This window comes from Ceratotherium simum, chromosome 10 (genome assembly GCF_057802395.1).
Source record: "Ceratotherium simum simum isolate JZ-2026a chromosome 10, ASM5780239v1, whole genome shotgun sequence".
Lineage (NCBI taxonomy): Eukaryota > Metazoa > Chordata > Mammalia > Perissodactyla > Rhinocerotidae > Ceratotherium > Ceratotherium simum.
Genome location: NC_141909.1, coordinates 78,086,131 through 78,099,679, shown reverse-complemented (window position 1 = coordinate 78,099,679; position 13,549 = coordinate 78,086,131).

Below are 13,549 nucleotides of genomic sequence, written 5' to 3'. Positions count from 1 at the left end.
ATCCCGTACCACTCAGGAGAGCATATCAGTGTTTGGGGTCAGGAAGATTAAGAGATTTGTTCTTGGGTTTCATCAAGTTGGAGGTGGGATTATGAGTTTGGATTAGACTTGAGTTTGTTGTAGCATCTGGTGTAGTAGCTGTAATGAGATCATTGTATTAACAATGTCAACATCAGGTGTGTGAGCTTTCCATGGAGTTGAGTGGCTTTGTATTTATTGTAAGGCTGAATTTTTAACCTAAGAGAGCAGGCACATGACAGATGTGTACACCCATAACAATGGGGATGGTGCGAGTACTGAATTAGGCAAATGTATTACCCAGAGTGAGGCTCTGTTGAGGATGTGTTGTTGTATATTTCATGTAGTTGCAACTTATACAGCTGTGCACCTCATAATGATGTTTCAAGCAACGATGGACCACATAGATGACAGTGGTCCCATAAGATTAGTACCATGCAGCCTAGGTGTGTAGTAGATTATACTATCTAGGTTTGTGTAAGTACACCCTATGGTGCTCGTGCAACAATGAAGTCACCTAATGACGCATTTCTCAGAATGTATCCCCATTAAGCGATGCATGACTGTTTTCCCTTCAAGGAATTTTTTTTGGGGGGATTGGCTTTAGTAATTTTTATCTTCCTGTAAAACAGATTAAGTTGTTTAGATCATTGGCTTTTGACTTTTAAACTTTTGCTTAATATCTTTTTTCAAAACTTTGATTTAAAGTTACTCTTAGAAGGAGATAGTAAAATTCAAATCAGAAAGTTTTTCTCATTTGGAAAGTTACTTAGGCCAAGTAAGATGCCAACATACACTGTTCTGGCACAAGTATTTTCAGATATTATAGTTTTAAAATTTCTTCTTATGGTAAGTTGTTTGACCTAGGTGGATAGATAACTTGAAACATGTGCATCTTTATTTCAATGTGGCTGCTTTTTCAAGCTTTTCTTAGTTTCTTTTTCTATCCTCTTATTCACCATATTGCTTTGTGTTTTCAGAACTTTCTATTGTCCTATTTTCTTAGATTTTGATCACATTCTGGACACAGGTGTTAGTTTTATGTTCTCCATGGCTTTGATGGGTAATACATGGTCTTCTGTCTAGTCCATAAATGCAACTGTGTGCCACAGTTACTCTTCAGAGCATCAGAAGAACTCCCCTGGCCTTTGTGTATGACTCAAAAACCATCGTGACTGGGTCATCGTGTTCATATTAAAAAATTCTTTTGTTTACTCATGCCAATAATGTTACAGAGGTTCCTATGCAACTTTTTTACTATTATTATGAAACATCTTTGTCAAATAATAATCTCTAAATTTAAAGCATGATCAGTGGAACCAGACAGACCCAGATCTGGACCTTGGATATATGTGAGCTAAGTGACCTTGGGAAAGTTATTTATCTTCACGGATCCTCAATTTTCTCATCTGAAACGGGTGATAATACCAATATCACAAGCTGGTTGTGAATTAAATGTAATTTTGTGTGTAAAACATCTGGTAAGTGGTGGGTCTTAGGAAATGGAAGTTTAATTTTCAGCATACAGTCACTAACTAATGTCCTTATCCTGCAATTTTACAATAATTCCTTATTTTATTACAGAACTTTGCAGTTTACTTACCTTTTTCAGACCCGTGGTCTTATTTTAGCGTTATAAAATTCTTATTAGGCAAAGTAGGTATTATCTTCATCTCTCAGATAAAGAAGTCAAATCTCATTGGTTAAGCTTTAAGTTATAGGTAAAACTTCACGGGTTTGAGGAAATTAGGAAAATTAGGCTCAAATCCTGGCTCTACTAAAAAAGGACAAAATGTCTACTTATGGTTATAGTGAGAAGAAGAGAGAATATGTCTGATATATACCAGGTGATTCATAAACCTTAGCAACAAAGTTGAGTAGATTATTTGCTAAGACTTCATTCACTGAATCATTCAAAAGGCAGATATCAAACTAGTACCAGGCACTAGAGGGAGAACAGAGAACAAGAAAAACTCAGCTCATGCAGCTTACGTTCTAGAGGGGTAGACAGATAACACATGAATAAATGATATTTACAGGAGTTATCACTGCTTTAAAGAAAATGAAGCAGGGTAGTGAATGACCAAAGGGAAGTACTACCATAGGTAGTATAAAGAAGAACTCCTTGGGGCCGGCCTGGTGGCTTAGTGGTTAAGTTGCGTGCTCTGCTTCGGCGGCCCGGGGTTCGCTGGTTTGGATCCCGGGCGCGGACCTACGTACCTGTTATCAAGGCATGCTGTGGCGGTGTCCTGCATATAAAGTAGAGGAAGATGGGCACAGATGTTAGCCCAGGGCTACTCTTCCTCAGCAAAAAGAGGAGGATTGGCAACAGATGTTAGCTCCGGGCTAATATTCCTCACCAAAAAAAAAAAAAAAAAAAAAGAGAGAGAAAAACTCTTTGAAGATGTGACATTTGAGCAGAGATCTAAACATTAAGGAACCACAGATGAGAAGTTGTAGAAGGAAGTCCCAGCTGAGGTTCTCCTAAGCAGAAGGAATAGTAATAGTAAGAGCTAAGGACCTGAGGTGGGAATGACCTAGACACTTATGAGGGACAGAAGAAGGCCAGTGTGTCTGGAATGGAACCTTGTAGCCCCTGGTGGGGAGTTTGCTCTCTACTCGAAGTGTAATGGAAAGCTGGTGGACAGTTTTGAAGAGGTGATCAACTGGATCTGGTTTTACATTAAAAAAATGTGACTTGGGCTCCCATGTGGAAAACAGGCTCTTGAGGGGTGAGAGTTGGAGGAGGAAGCGTTAGGAAGTTACTGCAATGTCCCAGTGAGGAAGGGTGATGGGATGATCTAGGGTAGTAGCAGTCCCTCTAGGGGGAGAAGTGGTCAGATTCAGGGCCTGTTTGGGAGTGGGGGTAGAACTGGTGGGATTTCCTGACAGACTGGATGTGGGATTGAAAGATAAATCAAAATATTTGGGACGTAATTGTGAGGGAGGATGCTGAACTATTCCTATTTCAGCTCAGTCATTTTTTGCCCCTCTTCCCCCCAGGTATAAAGCCAACAATCCATTTATTCAATATGAGCACACATTAAATCCCAGAGATTATAGGGAAATGAGATAGTCCTTGACTTCAAGGACCCAAAAGAAGGACTTTTTGGAGGAAGTTCAGTCAATCTGCATAATTAAGAGGAGGAGAGAATTAAAGCCAGCAGAGGGGAGAGTTCTGGCAGAGAAAGTGCCCGGGGAGGAGGTGCAGTTTGAGAATGGAGGAGACTAGGAAGCACAGTAAGCGCCGTTGGCTTTTGTGAATTTGTTCCCCTAGTGTCCATGGGGAGAAGAATGAAGTTACTTTTTCTTCATCATCATCATCATCGTTATTACCTATTTGAATTGTGTCTTCAAATGATATGACTTTTTAACATTCATAAGCTTATTTTTATTCTCTTTCTGTACATATTGGCAATGATAAAGCTTAAAGATGCATGTCCTATGAAATATACAAAAACAAAGAATTTACATAAATAATTTATACTTCAGAAAATTGAAGTTGAGAAATATTTTCCACATCATTAGAGTTCACAGTATTTAAAGTAAATCAAGCTTTCCCCCTTAGATTTCAAACTCCATTGTCTCAGCAGAGAATGATAAAATCGAATTAGGAATAAAATGATCAAGTGTCTGTTTTGTATTCCGTGCATGAGTAGACACTCTTTCGGTGCCTCTCAGGCTGCTCACATGCTGAGGCTGCAGCACTTCTTCCACCCTAGGCCTGAACTATGTGAGCCGTGGTCGCCCTGAGGTAGGCTTTCATAGGGAGAAAGGCATTACCAGCCATAACAGAATTTCTGTATAGACGTTGTGGTCAGGATGATGTTTCCAGTCGTCTGCTCATCTCCCTGGCCTCTTATGTATGCTTTGTCACAGTGCTCAGAAGTCCCTGGGTCCAGACTTGCCTGTCTACCCAGCACATAGACCGAGGTGGACCCAGCAAACCTTGATGATGAGCTCTGTTCCAACCAATGACTCCAAAGTTTATTTGTTGACTTGGTCTTTATGGTGTGAGAGGTGTGGGCCTTTTACATTGTTTGTCGACTGGAACTCTGGACCTTGTCAGAAGTGGGAGGGAGTCTGCTGAGAGATTAATGCTAGCAATGAGGAAGAGAAAACAGTGGGAAAGACAAGCATAGAAATGCAACCTGCATCCCTCTTGGCAGGCATGACTCACAGGGGCAGGAGCTGGGGAAATGTGGGGAGGCAGGTCCCAGCACAGGGCCTTCTGTGTCTGCTGTCTCCCATCTGTGCTTCACCTGGGGCTGGAACTGATTTCCTGGTGACAGGGGCCTGCTTTTGTACAGGGGTAGGATGTGTGTATGTGTAGAACATGAACTGACGGGTGAGACCTTGATACAGTCTGAGGGCCACAATCACCGTAGGTGTGACGTGCTATGTAGGAGGGTATCTAACCCCCACCGCAGGCGGGCCAGAGAGGGGCTGCTTCAGTGGAGTTTTGAAGGATGGGGAAGGGTTATCCGAGTGGAGAAAGAAGCAGGAGCTGCATGTGTCAAACTGCAGAGAAGAAGCTCTCAGTTCCTTCAGGAGCTGCAAGTGGCCTAGTCAGTGTAGACTTTGAGTGATGGCTGGAGCAGTGAGAGATGAGGCTGACACACCTTATAGCAAGACCTTCTAGAACCTGGATAGTTAATGATTTTTAAGTAAAGCATTTCTGCTTATGAAGCTTGAAGTAATACGTATCAAACCATGCGCTTGGAAAGCATTTGTACTTTATTTGCGTTTTTCTTAAGAAATGCGTCTTCACGAAATAAGTTCAAATTATTTTTTCACTCACTCTGCCAACCTGCTTTGGTGTTTGAAGCTAATGTGGGTGATTTGCATGTGTGTAAGAGCTAAAAGACCAAGAATTGAATTATTTATTTGTGGAATGTGTTTTTCTGATATTGGTCTCACTAAGCATGTGGGGAGCTCTACTGTTAGTTTATCTTTCCATTTCCTGAGCTGGGCAGATCCTCTGGAATGAGTCGCTCTAGGGTAAATTGTGTGGTCTTGTTATTTCCTTGGCTCGATCCTTTGTTGCTTGGCTATCTCTTTGAAAATGTTCTGTGTATTTGACTTGCTTTGCCCTTAGGTATGTCTGTCACCCCCCTATATAGCAGTTGTTCAAGCCTTGTTGACGTTATTCAACTAAAACTAGAAACTGTCCTTTCTGTGAGTGTGATAATGCAAGCTGGAACTAGAGGACACTAGAACTACTAAGACCACTGACACTGCGATGGGGTTAGGAGTCAGGGAGGTTTACTAGAGGGCAATGTCTCTGAAAGATGAAGGCGGGGATGGAGTGGGATTGGGCCAGGAGAGCCATCAAGCGGCGATGCTGACCTGCTACCAGTGACAGAAAAGAGAGCAGGAAGCAGAGCTGGGCTGGCAATCCTCAGACTAAATGCTGACCCAGTGGGAACCTCTAGGACTGGGATTGGCAGGTGATAGCTTAAGATGGCTGGTCACCATCTTAAAAATGGCTTTGACTAATTGTGGAATTTTAAGAGATATTCTGATCTTAGGAACATCACATTTACTGATCTTCTCTTGGAGTGGCTGTGTTTTTGTATTTTGTAAGTAAATCTATTTTGTCTATGTTTGCATGGAGTTCGGTTTCAGAGGGGGTCCCTAAATTCTGGAGGGATGTAGGCCCTTGATATTTTTCCTTCCCTCTCCCTGCTCCCCACATCAACATCTCCTGCTACAGGTGTGTAGAGCAGAGTATGACTATCAGCAGAGAAAAAGGTAATAACAGGAAGGTCTGGAAATAATACAAGACTCTTTGGTTGTGACCATCCTTGCTGCTAGTGCATTGGCAAAGGATTTACAGAGTGGAGTGTGCCACAAAAACTTAGTTATGATTCAATATTGTATGTCAGACATTATGGAGAGCTTGGGACAATTCCAGGGTTTCTGTAACACTCAGTCCATTTGTAAGTATTGCCTTTGGTAGAATGGTGAACTCTTGCCCAAGAGCAGTATGTAATGCTTTTATTATTTGGGCCTCGAATTCCCTCATCTTCAGAGAATTATTGGTCATAAGGATATTGTACTATTATAGATATTATACTTGGTTGTATTAAGTTTCCAGTTTCATTTCATAGTTCACTGATGTGAAAACCCTTTCATTCAAGGGGGGAATGATCATTCAAACGATCCGAAATTCATAGGTAAAGGAAGAGTATCAGAAAATGCCAGGCCTCTCGTCTCTCCTCTGCCTGCCATCCGGTCGACTGCTGGGCTCTGTTCAATAATTCCTGTGATCTGCTTCTGAGATGAGCTGCTGCCCCTCTGGTGCCCCAGGCTCTCTCACCCGTAACTAGAAACTCTTCCTCTGCGTGAACACCTCACCTGATTGGTATCTCTAGTGTAGCATTTCTTATTCTATATCTGTGTAGTTTTGTCGTGTTTTCACCACTAGATCATTTAGCCTCTTACACCTGGTCTGTCGAAATGGTCTTTCCATTCTCTACTCTGTGCTGTTGTCTTCAGAGGCAGTGTCATGTAGGGAAGCAAAGCTAGGAGCTTTTGTATTTTTTGTATATCTGTCTGCTGTGGAGGGGAGTTGAGCCCAATCCTAAAAGAGAGGGCATGCTCAGAAGGTAGCTGCTCACATGGCATATTTGCTCATGGCTTTGTCTGCTGTGTGAGATGTCTTTCTCCATCTTTACCCTTTAGAACCCTTTAGATGAAGCTCAGTTGCTGACTTCACAGTGAAAGTCATCTTAAATCTCTCCAACCAATACCTGTCCCCGCTTCAGTAGAAAGCTGGCAGCTGGAAGTACTAGTCTTTCTCTTAGACACTACATACCCCTATCTTCTTCTGTCTCTTCTTCCTCTCCTCCTCTTCTTCCTCTCTTACTATTCGCTGAGGATAGTAAGATCAATAAGGCACGATCCACACTTTTCCAGTTGGAGACCTTTTCAATCAGAAAGACAGACACATAAGTAGAATAATTATAATATGGAAACTACACAGACTGGACAGTTGCATATGGTTATATAGATTGTGTGAGATTGAGAAAGATGCCCCCTGGAATTATTCCCTGACTAGCTGTACCTGGGGGTCCTGCGCATAGAGGGAGGGACATCTAACACAACCTAGGGATGTGTGATGAGAGAAGACTTCTCAGAGGAGAGAAAACCTAAGCTATGTGTTAAGGATGAGTTGTTGGTGGCAGAGAACATGCTAAGAGGAAGAAAGTCCAGGTGAAAGGGAACATTTCACATTCTGCGCTGTGTTAGTTATTCTACACTGATCTGTTTCCCCACCAGATTACAAGCTCTCTGAAGGCGGGGAGAAGGTTTTTTGTCTTTGCCATTGTGTACACAGAATGTTCTGAACGTTGGATGAATGAATGATTTCCTGTCTGCCTCAACCTTTTTGCTTGCCTGCTTAACTTACTGATTTCTTCCACGTGTTCCTGTACCCAAGACACTTGAGTCTCTGCGAACTGGGCCCTGGTTCCCTGGTTTAAGCACTTCGTCCTATTACCACCACCACCACACTGCCTGTGAGCCTGGGATTCAGGGGAGTTTCTTTTTTTTAATTTGTAAACTCTGGGAATATACTTTTATTTAAAGAAAAAAATAAATCAAAATCTAGGAAGGAGAAAAGATTCATTTAGTCAACAAATATTTAATTGTCTATTTTAGGAAACTCCTCCCCCAATTTTTTTATTCTGTGGGTCATATAAATGATTCACATAGTAACAAACAAAAAATTCAACTTGTAGCCATTGAGTTGATTGCTTAATTACTCTTTGCCCCATTTTTATTATCTCCAAAATGGGCACACTCCTCATATGATTGTTGCGAGAATTATGTGGGTTAATACATATAGAGTGCTTAGACAAGGCTCAATGAGATAGTTGTGCTTTTTATCATAATTACTTATGACCTCTTAGTGACGTGACAAAGACAACTAATTGATCTGGCAACACTGAATCGGCGGAGGATGCTGGATTCAGATGATTCCATCCACATCTCTTTGGCATTGCTTTTCCTTTTTAAAGATTTTTCCATGTTTGAAACTTTCTCACTTCTCCGTCTGAGAAGAAACGTGGTACACAAAATGTCAAATCAACAAGAAAGTCAGGAAAAGCCATCAGACCGGAAAAGTATATTTTGTGTAAATGGAGTTGGGAATAAAGGTGAATGAGTTGGCCTCCATGTTGACTTGTTTGAATCTGACTGCTCATCATTTTCAATGTTACGTTAAGATTGTTGATGGAAGTAAAGAGTGTTGGGTTCATATGACCAGTGGTGATAAGCAAAACTGAAAGGCTGGTTTGCATGTTAATTCGGGGTGATGGTTGAAGCAAATGCACGTGCCTTTCTCTTGTACGTGACATTTGACTTCATTGCACTCAGAGCCTCCACCTCCCGGGGAAAGATTAGAAGAAATCCCAGGAGAAACATCAAGGTGTCTTCATCTTATGCCTTTCAAAAATAGCAGGAATAGGGGCTGGCCCAGTGGCACAAGCGGTTAAGTGCGTGCGCTCCGCTGCGGCGGCCTGGGGTTCCCCGGTTCGGATCCCAGGCGCGCACCAACGCACCGCTTGTCAAGCCATGCTGTGGCGGTGTCCCATATAAAGTGGAGGAAGATGGGCACGGATGTCAGCTCAGGGCCAGTCTTCCTCAGCGAAAAAAAAGAAGAGGATTGGCAGATGTTAGCACAGTGCTGATCTTCCTCACACATGCACAAAAAAAGCTAAAAAAAAAAAAAAATTGCAGGAATAGGCAAGCTAGGCTTGTGTTTATGCAAAGACTTCGTAGATTAATTTTTCTCTCCCTTTTATTATATTTACAACAGACCTCAGAGGGCTTGAATGTCAGTATTTCTGCCTCGAAGAAGAGATACTTTAGTAAGTTTTTAAAGGGTTGTTTGGAATCCAGATGGAGAATGACATCAGGGATGTACACTAGGAAGCTTGCCTGTGTTTTTGATCTTTAGGAGGTATAAAGGAGAAGGGTGGGGAGAGAAGAAACCAATTTGATAAGAAACATCTTAATCTTTCTCTCTCTGGGGAAAGTTTCCCCCATCAGAGAGGGGAGGTGTCTAGGATAAGTGAGGATAAAACTGAGGGGTAATAGGAGGTTTCATTTTCCTGAATTGCCCACTCATACTTTTCATGTGATCTGGGAGCTGATTTGAAAGCTACTGGGCCTTCCGGGGGCCCGTCCTGGCAGGGCTGCAGACAGATGGCTGATGACAAGCAGGCTGGATATAGAGAATGGCAGGTGCTGTGGTTTTGACAGAGGGAGCCCTGGTGAGGCAGAACCACCTAGGGAATGTGAATGCCCACTGATAAAGCCAAGCCAGACCAGTCACAGACTGTAGCCACAAATGCCAGCAGGGGGACCAAGGATATCACTCTGTGGACTAGAGGAGGCAGAATGCTTTTGTGCCCGGGGATCCCAACTCTTCCCCACGCCCCTATCCCCACCCTCCATTTACCCACTGCCATTTTAAGGAGGGAAGCAAGAAAAGGATGAAGTTATCTTGGAACCAAGACGCATTTTTTCAAGAGAGACTTCACAGCACTCACATGAACATTTAAAATTATAAAATTGGACTAATCTCCAAACAAAACCAGAATTTCCTTCCCCCCCCCCCAATTCTCTATTGGGAGGTACCTTAGAAGATGGGTCAGATTAGTTGTAGATTAAATTTAAGGAGTTACACTTTTCTCTGTCCACTTAAGACAGAATGTGAAATCTTGTGGACTTGATTCATTCATTGGACACACTTATTCACTGCCTTCTGTGTCCCAGGCACTGGGGATGCAGAGTGATTAAGATGAGCGTGGGCCCTGCCCTCATGGAGCTTATATCTAATGTGGGAAGACAGAATGTGAGCAAATTCCATGAGGTGGTAAGTACAATGAAAGAAATCACATAGGGCATAACTGAGACGGGGACTACTGTAGAGGTGGTGGTCCAGGAGTGCTTCTGTGTGGAAGGGATATTTAAGCTGAGCCCTGAGTGATAGGAGGGAGTTAGCAAAACAAAGACTAGGGGAATAGAATTCTAGGTAGAAGGAAAGGCAGGTGCCAAGTCTCTGGAGAGGGAACAGAGTTGATTCTTTGAGGAAGGGAGAGAAGGCCACTATGGGTGGAGCTTCAAGAGCAAGGGAGAGATTGGTCACTGACGACACTGTAGAGGTGGGCTGGCTGAGAGACCACATGCAGTAAATCTGTATGCCTTGGGCCAACATGTTGTGGGTCTTCAAAATGCTTAGGACAGGCAAATTGCAACTTCATAGGAAACCGCACCTCTCCTGGGGCTAATTGTTCAAAGACTTATTCATGCACATTGAACCAGCAATGGAATTTTAAAGCTGGTGTCCCTAATTTGTGCCCAGTTTCATGGTCCCAGGAGCGATGAAGAACATCTATCCTAGCAACAGAGGGAGTTGCTATGGAGAAGTCACTGTGCTTGTATTTTAAGCCTCAGCCAATCCAGCCCATATAGAAAAATCCTCTGAACTGAGTATTTGGAACATAGCTTTGCTTTTTTGTTGTTTTAACTTTTATATATTAAATATATTTCCTTAAAAGCACGTTTGTCTTCACTTAATTTACATGATGGATTTTTATATATCTAAGGTATAAAATGGGTTTCAAAGAACAGAAGCCCAATTTATATTGCTGTATGTATTGGAAACAAAGCTTCAAATTACTTTCAGCCACCATGCTGGAGCCAGGTAGGTTGTAAATATAGTATTATCGGCCTGTGTCTCTGCTGGCATGCAATTATCCCTGAAATGCTCTGTTCTCTCTCCGTACAACCGAATCATACTCATTCTTATAAGCCTAGTTCAAATGCTTCCTTAATGAAATTGTTTTTTTCCCCTATATGACACTAGCAGTCATTTTTGTCCTCTGAATGCCCATATTTCTTGGTCTTTCCATTGCCTCTAGTAAAATGTAAGCTTATGCCTTCAACTGTGTACCTTGCCCTTCCCACTATCTAGCAGAATGCCTTATATAGGGGTGCTCAATAGAGGTGCTCAGTAATTGTTTGAATGAATTCAGCGCCCAACAATATTTTAAATCATAAATGGCCCATGACCTATTACTTCCCTTTCCATTTTCTCTATCCCTGAAAAAAGAGAAAAGAGAAACCAATAAGTATTTGCAGTAGTAAGAAATTCTGACCATCAGTGTTACTTTCCTTTGTGTTTATTTCTTTTGAATTCTTGAGTAGAAATGGATCACAGATGCTATATTTGGAGAGATGTGGTTTGTGCAAAGTGGTTTCTAGAAAAGGCCTCTAAAACGTGTCTGCCAAGGCTAGAATACTCACATTTTGCATTTGCACAGCATTTTCATTGTGTTTGTTTGATTAGGAGAAATAATCAGCCCAAGTGCTTCCCCAGCCGCTGGACTGCTTTGTGTCTGTGTTCTGAAGGATTATGAAACATCTTTATAAATATGGGGTAGAGGCCAGAGTTGAACTTGAAACTCTTTTGGGAAGGGAAGTGTGTTTGTGTGCGGGCGCGCGTGCCCCTGACTCTTGTAACAAAACTCCATGATGATTGCTTTATTTTTCTGGAGGCAAAGAGAAAACCACCTTTACATACTTTTCAAGTACATATAAAATTAGGAAAAAGACATAACCAACTTCTTAACTTATGTAATAAAAGCCTGAACACCTATGTTTGCTAGGAATTTTATGTCATGTCTTCTTGGTATAGAAGAAATTTAATATTTCCTTGAGGTGGGAGTTGGGACATGATCAGGTTGTTAACTGTGAAAGAACTTAGTTTATATGCGGGGTCAGCAAACTGTGACCTGTGGGCCAAATCTGGCCTGTGAGTGAGGAATGGTTTTTACATTTTTAAGACTTCTGTGTTTAAAAAAAATGAGACAGAGGCCATATGTGGCCCAAAGCCTAACTGTTTACTACCTGGCCCTTTACAGAAAAAGTTTGCCAACCCTTGATTTATATAATTGATTTATGTTTTGTGGATGAAGAAACCAATGTTCAGATGGCAGCTGACTTGCCTTAAGCTCATTGAGGCCATCTGTTCTAGTGGAAGGAGAATGGGATTCAAGTGTCTGTAGATCTGGCTTCTAATCCTATCTTTCATTTGACCTAATATACTTTTGTGATTGTTGATAATGTTTCCCTTTTGGCCTTGTCATTCTAGAGTTCATGGAGTAATGTCTGCAGTGCAAGTCTAATACTAACTACCCAGAGTTAGGTCCAATTTTACAGGTTAAGGGCACAATTCTCTACAAGACTGCCTTCGCTTCAGACACCAGCTGCAAGTTCTGGGGTTTCTAGACCACCCACACTTCTGACCAACTGGCTACAAATTTGGGGGTTCTCATTACCCCCTCAGTTTCAATAATAAGCTAGAATAACTCAGAGAACTCAGGAAAGCACTATACTTATGATTACAGTTTTATCATAAAGGATACAAATCAGGACCTGCCAAATGGAGAGACACATAGGGTGACATCTGGGAGAGTCCCACATGTAAAGCTCCTGTGTCCTCAGGACTTGTCACCTGAGCATTAGTGTCCCTAGTTTTTATTGGGGTTTCATTATATAGGCATTATTAATTGGATCATTGGCCACATGGACTCAGTCTCCAGTCTTCTTCCCTCCCCAGGGTCAGGAGGTCAGGCTGATATCACCTGGCTCAAACCTCAACCCTCTGATCATATGGTTAGTTTTTCTGGCATAGTGAGCCCCCATTTTAAATCTATCTAGGGGCCCACCAGTAGTCACTTCATTAGCACAAACTCAGATGTGGTCCCGGGGCCCACTGTGAATAACAAAGACACTCCTATCATTTGGGAAATTCCAAGGTGTTAGAGGCTCCCCTGAGGAAGCTGGGACAAAGACCAAATTCTTTACTATACAACAATGTCCAAGGTCTGACCCTTTCCACAGAGCTAGTTACAGAGGTGCTGCAAAAAAAAGCTTACCACTTTAATAGTTTTGTGATTCAGGAAGACTAGAATTTTTTTTCTAAGAATTTCTACTGTGAGATAGTGAAACTTCTTTGCAAGGGAAATGGACGAGATGGATCTTGAGCATCTTTTGGAACGCTTTTATTTGAGTTAGGGGAAAAATACTGCAGTTTAGAGTGAAAAATTTTGCTTCTCTTTTGCTTAAGGCAATCAAATGCTTAGTAAAAATTTGCCTTAATATTAACTCTCCTTTTGTGTTTAATTCTTTATTTGAAGTTCTTAACTCCATGGACCTATTTAGTTTACACTAATACTTATTTATGTATATTATATAAATAGTGTAGGGGAGGAAAAATTTTCCTCTACCCTTCTAGATTCTTTTGGCTAGTCTAATAATTAAATTGACATAAGACAGATTAAGAGGAGAAAAACAAATGTAATTATGTACATGTGGGATCCCCCTAAGAACATGAGAGCCAAGGGCAAATCAGGTAGTTGAGGCTTATATGCTATCCTGAGCTAAGAAGTGGAATAGGGGCCTGGGGCTTCAAAGGGGAGGAGGGTGTTTCACAGGAAGATAAGAGAGCAGATGT